The sequence below is a fragment of the Pistacia vera genome, unplaced genomic scaffold, assembly GCF_008641045.1.
Source record: "Pistacia vera cultivar Batoury unplaced genomic scaffold, PisVer_v2 Contig418, whole genome shotgun sequence".
NCBI classification, from domain to species: Eukaryota; Viridiplantae; Streptophyta; class Magnoliopsida; order Sapindales; family Anacardiaceae; genus Pistacia; species Pistacia vera.
In genome coordinates, this window is record NW_022196244.1 from 530,747 (window position 1) to 540,216 (window position 9,470).

The 9,470-nt window shown below is 37.8% G+C and overlaps 1 pseudogene; it reads right to left on the bottom strand.

The window, feature by feature from the left end:
* Positions 1-3,475: 3,475 nt before the first annotated feature.
* LOC116142736 lies at positions 3,476-7,193 on the bottom strand (annotated as a pseudogene).
* Positions 7,194-9,470: the final 2,277 nt, after the last annotated feature.

A 9,470-nucleotide genomic window follows, 5' to 3' on the forward strand; every position in this document is an offset into this window, starting at 1 on the left:
CAGACAAACAAATTAAAACAAAACACTTATTGTAGCAAAAAACTATTTTGCTAGTTTATTATCGATAAAAGCCAGCTATATTTTACACACATGCATATGGTTGCAGGTTCCTTCTCTCTCTCTCATGTGTTTTTTTATTTGATCAAAGCAAAACTTCTGCATTGATGGGCCACAAAGGCGTACATAAAGCAAAAAAGAAGAGAAAGAAATTAGAACATGTAATACAATAGAAAAAGATTTGCAACCAAAGACGTTATTAATTAGAGTTTAAGGGGCTGCTGGGGGTTCAGAGACATGATGTGCAGAATCTGGTCCTCCAGGTGACACTCTCCCAGGATTAACACCATCCCATCGATAGGTGCGTACTTGTAAATTGTTATAACCTAATTCACGTAGAAGAAGGCGGCTGTCAATTTTCTTCCATTTCAGGGATCTTGCCTCACACTTCATCACAACTAGTATCATCAAGATAGCGAAGATTAGGATTAGAATTCGAGTGGGACGTTGATAAGCCATCTAATGCTTGGTAATTTGAAAACTAACACAGAAAGAGTCAAGTGAAGCGGATGAATGAAATAGCTATGATCAGTTGCTGTATTTATAGTGTGGAAGAGATCCAAACATGACAAAAATTGAGGTAGTGGCCCGAGATAAAGATGAGTCAGTATTTTTGTTTTGCCTCGAAGCTTTAATTTGTTTAATTTTAATCACAACATTAAAATGAAATCAGAGGCTCTCCATGGAGAAGACAAAAAATCCACTGATCCATTAATCTTTTCTTGTCTTTATAGTTTCTTCATGTTTGTGGGTCTCCCATTACCTTACATCAATAATAATATAAAATGGCTACTATGGTACCATTATTTGCTTCCATTGGAGTGCTTCTTTCTCTTCTCCATCTCCATAGGAGACAGCCTCTACAACTCTCTCTCTCTCTCTCTCTTGATCCTCCGACTCCAATGATAAGGCACTCAAGGGTCGGGCAATCTTGGACGGTGTGGTTGACAAAAAATTTAAGGGCAAATTATTGCCCCATAAAACCATGTCTAAAGGCTCAATTTCTTCAACACAGCAGAAAAACATAAGAACATGCGGTTGAATATCTTATATTTTTTTTTCCATCCACCTAACTTTCTTTTGCTCCCAATTTGCCACGTACAAATTTGATTCTCCGACATAAATAATTATTGAGAGAATCATTTTCCTTAATTTCTTATGGACCTCAGAAGTCAGAGGGTATACAGTGCTGTTATATATTAATTTATGTATCCCTTAATTGGCACTTAATTTTTTTTTTTTTTTGGCTCATGTGTGACAATCTTGAGCTACTTTACCGAGAATCTTGACAAAATCCAACAAGAGAATGCAAGATTTTGCAGTGCTATACAAGGTTATGCTAATATGGGAATTGGAAAGAAGATTCACATGATAACAACTGATAAACCCTGAATGCTGATCAATTATCACGTCAAAAGTTTACCCCAAATGCAAAAGTGAACCTTGATCTGATTGTTCTTTGTCTTTGCTTTTTGTTTGATTATATATTCTAAGAAAAAATTCTTTGTGATCTGAATTCAAACACCGGAATACAGTTTCTATATGCTTCTTGTTTATTTAGCTTCAAATACCGTTTCATGCAGCAGAGATGTCTGATATGAAGCTCATGAGGCAGTTTCTCATCTAATTTGATGAAGAATGTCATTTTTGTTTCCATTGATTTTCTTAGTTTTGGATTTGTGTTTAGAACAAATTCGAGTAGAATCAGATAGAGTTAGAATAGCTCAAATTTCACAAAAACTATATCTTCGCCCGAGGGATGATTCTAATCTTTTGTTGTTTATATTTATCATTTTAATGGGATTTATTATGGTAACATTAATCTTATTTTTATTTCCTTTTCTCTCTGTCTCATGATCTCAACTGCATAAAGTTGGACCTTATGCTAAATTCTGAAGAAAACTATTTAAGGTTTGACCCTTTAAATCATCCTTTATAATAGAGGTTCTTTGATACTTAATTGATGATAAGTAACAACTCCTGAACAAGGACGTTGAGACATTTCAGAAAAAACATTTATTCAAACACATGTTTAACAGAGCATTATTCAAATGGATGAACGAACTGTCAATAATGAAACAATGTCGATAAGGATTTCTTCAAATTGTTCGCTATTTTTAAGTAGCCTTGACAGTAGCTTCATCAATCCTACCTAACCAAATAAAACGCCTGTTCAGGAATTTGTACAAAGAGGTTGAATACATATCACTCATATTATTACTACTACTTTTTATTCCTTGAGCTTTTTTCCTCACGATTCGCCACATACAAATTTGGCTCTGCCAATAGAATCATTCAAGGAGTCACTTTCAAAAATGGTCCTAACATTGTCTCTTTGGGTTCAAGATAATTTAATTATTTACTTAAACAATTAGCCTTATCTTCTTATAAGAGGAAGGGGATGGAGAATCTTAACAAACATTAATATTCTAGCCATTACTATATTTGTTTCAAGGACACTTAAGTTAGTGGTATTTAAGATAGTGCTACAGAACTTTACAATATAACACAAATGCCAAAGATGATAGGCTGGTTAGGAATATATTACTTTGAAGAGTCAAAGTGTCTTCTAATTTATCAATGTGAAATTATTTAACTAATTTCTGAATAACCTGTTGTCTATTTCTGTTAAAGATGCTTTAGAGTATAAAGAAAAGAAAAGAAAAGTAGCTTTATGCTCTTGAAATTCTTTCTTGCCCAATTGCAGATAGAAATTTTACTTTTTTTCTTTATTTTCTCTTCTCTTGTGGAAGTGATTTTAACCTAATAATAAGAACCAAGCAACACTTGAAGGAAATGTTTCTAAGTTACAATAATGCCGTGCCTGTAGGCGTAAATACTGCTAGAGTCATGAAATGTGTTATTTGGAAATCAACAGACTCGTCGAACAACTATAATTTTGCCAAGGAAAAAACCAGCTTCTAATTTATGTGAACAACGAAGGAATTTTGATTTGGAAAGAGTTTTTTAGCCAAGATCAATAAGAATATGCTACATTGTCATAAAAAAACTTTAGAACTCCTTTAACTACAGGGTTCCAGTCTTCCAGAGGGTTGTCTTGAAACAGTATTTGATTGATAGGTACAAGAATTAGGAAAGTGAGCTGCCATGTCGAGCATATGTGAGGTTAGTCTTTGGTTGTACAATATATAGCTTATATGTCGCAGGTGATTTACAATTTGTAAATGAAGTAGAAAGAATATTACCTTTGGTAGAGGAACAAGGGACAATCTCGGTCAAAAGCAAGGTTTCAGAAATTCCCCCATTCTGTTTGGCTTATTGACCTCAAATGCTTAAAAAGACCTCTGCCAACCAAAATAATAAATCCATCTAGCCATGCCATGTTGTGTGAGATGCTAAACCCTAGTCTAGATGAATTCAAGGTGGGGAATGAGGAATCTGTGCAATCATAATAGCATTAATATGTCATTGAGCTCATCCCTGCTTCATATTCTAGAGTTCTATGTCTCCCGCAGCCTCCAAGGAAACTACGCCACATAAGGGAATTTGGTGGGAAAGGCATTGTAGCTATCATTTTTTCAGCTTCCTTTAGATATCCATATTTGGCCAGTGAGTCCACCAAACAATGATAATTATCCATTTCTGGTTCAACTCCTTAAGTACTTTTCATTCAGCCAAACAACTCCATCCCTTCTGTCACTAAGCCACCATGTTTGCAAGCCGTAAGCGCTGCAAGGACAGCAACCCTATCTGGCTTAAACCCCAAAATTTCCCTCTCTCTGAACTTTTTTCTAAGGCCTGATAAGCAAAACCATTCAGTCCAAGAGCTGAAATTAGATTGGTCCATGTGATTATGTTTTTATCTGTCATCATTTCAAATATTTTTATTGAAACTTCCTATGCTCCCACAATTTCCATACATGTCTATTAACACATAGAACAAAAATGTGTCCCAACGATTTATGTCAGTCTTTATGATGAGAGCATGAAGCGAACAGCCCAAAGCAAGGTTGCATAGTTTGGTGCAGGCACTCAAGATGCTAACAAATGTCCAATTGGATGGATGGATATCAGCCACTTGCATGTATTTAAGTTCTAAAACTTTGTGTAATGACCATTGTGAGCAGAGGCTGCAATCGCATTGTTACAAGATACTAGGTCCAGTTCTTCAAGTAGAGAAAGCAACTTTAGTGCTTCATGATACCGACCAGACCTGTTATAAATTCCAGAAATGATGTTAGAGGGGACAACAGCAATTGGTGAATTGCTTTGATTGGAACTTCCAGTTCCAGAACAGGAATGCGGCAAGAGCCATGGCATTTGATTTAAGACCATTTTTGGCATATGAACTCATGAGGGAGCTCAATATATAATCATTGTTCTGGTATGCCATTCTTATAGTCAAACAACGAAGCTGCAAAAGCTCTAAGGTCAATAATGATCTAGGAACATGAGATAATGTAAACGCATTCTGTTGGTAACCTAGTTGAAGCGTGTCAATCGGTAAAAAAATTATCACAATTCACATAGAAGTCAGCTAATGCATTGCCCAAAAAAACATCACATTCTAAACCATTTTTTTATTGTTTTAGCATGGACAGATTTGCACACACTGGGATCACAGATCTGCAGAGCACCACAAGAATTAATAACGAATGCAAACGTGGTATCATTGGCAAACTCTTGATCCGCAGACATTCATAAGAAAAATTCCAATACTTTTTCAGGTTTTTCGCTCTTTAACCAATCCACCAATAATTGTATCCTAAGTTACAAAATGAACATCCTCCGCTCCTTGAACATTTTCTCCGCCAGGCAGATGCGCATACACTTCTCATACATATTAATAACAGAATTCACAACCAAAAATTGGTTATCAAACCCATTTTTAATCAATAACCATGTATCTGTTCTCCTGATTCCAAATATTGTTCACTTATAAATCCTGATAAAACACCAACAAAAGAACCTTCAGACAAAGGAATCTTTTCCCTCGCAAGATCACGAAATAAAAACATGCAGTCCTCAACAAATCCACGTCGCCCAGAAAATAGATATTATCGAATTCCATGTCACTAAACTCTTCTTAGGCATATCCTCAAATGCACAAACCGCCTCATCCAAGCTCCCATGTCTTCCATATAAACCTATCAAAGCAGTCCTTACAAAAGCATCAACCTTTAACAACCCATTTTTCACATAACCCACCGAACGTGAAACCCACAATTTTTCATATCAAAAGACATTCTCCAAGCTTCCTCAACATATCCGCATCTACAGTAAGCACTAATTATGCTATTAAACGAGACTAGGTTCTATTGAGCATTTTTTCGAACACCTTATGTGCTACTGATAGTTCACCCACTAATGCTTACAGAATGATGACATTATTGTAAAGAAAGGTGGGTTGGGTACATTTCGGGCCCAAAATGTGGTTGGATACACGTTGGGTCCAAGATGTGGCCAAGTACATGAAGAGATTTTGTAATGTAAACTGAAGGAGTTTTTGAACAAGATTTTAATAGTAGCCTCATAAGAGAAGGAATCTCGGTTAATGCTAATAAGAGCGCGAAAAATTCTCTCTGCATAGTAGTTACTAGTTAGTTGAGAAAATCTAAGGAATACCATGCCACCTGTTTTATTTAATAAACAAATTTATTAAAGTTATTAATCTAATGTTACTAAGATGTATCATGGTTTGCTGCAATCAACCGCCATCACCTCCATCGTCTGTACCGCCTCCAAAATCACCATCACCATCACCACCACCATCGTCACTCTATTTTCCCAGTTACCTAATGTCATTTTGGAACAAATGCAATCAATCTGTTGATGCGTGATTTTGACACCAACGAAACGCACGTGTGAAATGTTGAGCTGGCCCAGAAGACACATGTGAATGTAAAGGAAAATGACAATAAATGCAATGGGGACAGTTTTTAAAGTGGTTCGGATGCTCCTACGTCCACTGATGTTTGTATTATTGATAAGGGTCAGGTCGTCTCAGCTGACTGACTTTACAATGGTAATACAAGGTATCTAATGCTGTTTATTCTAGAGAGACAGAGTGGATAGTCAAGAGTAAAAATGTGCGAATCCCCTTAATGAGAGAGGAGCTCTCAACTTATAGTGGGATGCATTGAGGTAATGATCACTGAATCTGTAAGTTGGTGGGATGATCCGTGCAAATCCTTCTTTATGTCACATTACCCATCTTCAAGAGTAATTCACGTGATATGTTGCAGGGATTGAACACACGTACATCCTCTAACCTTTCTTCAGTCTGGCGCGTACCCACTGTACTGATAGGAGTGTGCTGCTTGCATCATCACACGACGCAGCTACGCTAGAATGTCAGTAAACTCTTCCCGAGGTCTGACCTTTCGCACTTAACTGGGCGCCACATCAACCCTATTTTCCCAGGCATAACAGAAGTCTCCTAGTCTTTAAGGTTTGAGAATCGAACCTTAGAAACTACAAGTCATGCCGCAATTGGATGATTCCTGGAAATTCTGGAAATTCTAGTGATTCCGACCTGTTTTGAAAGTAGGTCGGGACGACACTTTTTTGCAAACATGACCTCGCATGATCATTGTTTGCAGAGGACGAGCGACCTGATTTCTTCAGACGTCTCCTGTTGTGCTTTTGATATGAGCGCATTTAATGAAATAGTCTCTGCACTGACAAATGTGCCTTGTGCGTGATAAGTGCCAGCCAAACGCATTAAATGCGTTGTATGCTGACACAGTACATTTTATCAGAACATTAAATGAGTTATACGTTGGAACGATGCCTCTTATCAGAGCATTAAATGTAGATTTGAGACGCAATTAATGCTCTGAGAAATGGCCGTCGTTTGAGCTTTTCAACGGGAAATATGAAGGTTTAACTTTATCTAGTCGTGACGCTCACTCTTACACGTGGCTGTGATCAACGATGAGAAATCTTTATCACCCAAACGCCGTTTTGATTCCGAGAAATCCAAACGCCGATTCCTACGCTATAAAAACCTCAAATCTTTCTCAGGCAATGTCACCAGAGTCTTTTTCACAGAGAGTAAAATATTTTCGCAAACCTGGAACCTTTGTTTTCCAAACCTGCATTTTTCCGGCATTCGAAGCAGAAGCTGTTCTCATACTTCGAGACGTAAGAACCTTTCTCTGTTTTTGTTTCATTATTTTCCATGATTAAATTGCGTCAGTCTTCTGATAACCAATCGGAGATGAAACGCTTATGTCGGGTTCGAGCCATGAATGGCGGCTCGAATCATGCTGTTAAGGTTTTCTTTGGGATTTAGGGAGTTTGTTCCTCCCACGACATCGTGCGAAATAGCATACGGCAGCTAAATGACCATTCTGCTTGTCGCCTTTGTAGACTAGCAAAATGGACCCCTCAACAACCAGATCCGAGCAGGGAACCGGTTCATCCCCACAGGGTGCCCCAAGTATCCCTCTCGAGGTCTTCTCGGTACTTAATGGAATAGCTCGAGAGGGTAATAAAACAGTACGGTATCAAGGTGAACGTTTTCCTCGACGTGACACACTCATCGCAATACCCATCAAGTGTCCTGGCAGCAATCTCCGAGGAAATCATCAAGGGTGGGGGACTGATCCCTTTCCACCCTTTCATTAGGTCGCTTTTGGTCCACTTCGGGGTTGCACCGATGCAGCTGACTCCGAATGAGTACATTATTGCCGTTGCAATGTACATCGCGTGCCACGAGAATGGGCTAGGCGAGCTGACTGCGACGGAGCTCGGTGAAAGATTCAGCATGCATGAAGAGTGGTGGAGATGGAGAATGAAAGCATGGATTAAAAAAACGGTTTACATGCAAAGCTTGGATATGAGATTATACCTACTCCTTTGCTTTGGATTGATGAAGATTAGCTTCAAAACGATGAAACCTCCACACTTTAACACCATCTTGAGAGGATTAGAGAGTGGCCTTGGCTAGGGAGAGAGAGCTTTTAGTTTGTGTTTGAGTGAACAAGTGAATAATGAACAAAAATGCAACCTTTTGCACTTATATATACTTGGGCTATTTTGCAATTATTTATTTTTCACTTCCAAGCCCAATAAAATCTTATTTTATAAAGGGACCCCACGAATTTAATATGCTACCCTTTGAATAATCAATATTATTCAAGGGCCCATGTAAACTAAACTAGTTTACATTAACAACCCATAAATTTACCCTTTTTACCCTTTAACTATTAAAAGGTTATTTTTGTTCATCTCATTAATCTTAACACTTTAAGATATAATAATTAAATATAATTAATTATTGCTTGACCATTTTAACCCTTAAAATGTCACAAATTGTTTTCTATGTAACTATTACTATAGAAATCCCGTTATTACCCTCGGAAGGTGCTAGCCCTCTTCGGATAATCATTTCTCTCTCTCATCCTTCTCTAACTTCTCAAGGCTATTGGTGTGACCATGTAGGTCCACCGTGGATTAGCCGTGAGCCGGTTCTGGATGAATCCGGAAACCTGTCCGGAGGCCCAACGACTATGGTAAACATCTAGCAATGTGCCATAGTCCCTAAACCACGATGAAGAAATACTTCATCGAACCCATTTCAGATCATACGTACCATGCAGGTAAAGTCCCTCCATTGAGATATCCTAATCGAGTATGGATTCATGGAACGTCAAAATCCTAAACTCGATCTTCTACCGAATTGTCGATCAATATGTCCGGAACTTGTCATCACAAACTTACTTTTGTATGACTAATAATAGACTCTGGCCAGAGATTCAGTTTTCCGACATTTATCGATGTTCGTCTAGGAACTCGAATCCGGATGGAGTCAGCGGTACTCCCGATCCTATATTTCCGAGTCAATGGATCCCCTCTTGACCATCGTTCGTTTCCGCATATGAACAACGCATGACCAAATAGGCTTTATTGTACGAAACATGATTAGTCTCGTACTTATACACCGTATGAACCATACGCATCCATATCGGATCCGACTACAATGTCTCAGGTCAAAGGACTACATCGTGCACTGATATAACCAAACGATAAATCATTGACTACATGCTTTTCCAAGTGATTTGTCGTTATTCGGTCACGTTCGAAAAACAGTTCACCAACCGTTAATCCATACCAATGCCCTAGTGACATGACTATCATCGTCATCCGTACTTATATCAACTCATGATATCTTTCGGAAGCATCCGGTATGCCTACTGTACAATATAGTTGCCCAAATTTATATTGCTTCCGCAGGGAACCCTTTTCGATAATTCATTTACCTATTAAATGAATCATTTGGACAATTCATATACATACTTTATTTTATATGCATGACTGAATAAAGGAAGCAATTTACATATATGAATTGAAGAACTCTTTCTTCTATTATTTATGATATATATAGATACAAGACAAAATGCTCTGAAACCGACAACACGAATGGTTTCTAGGGCATACACTAATAT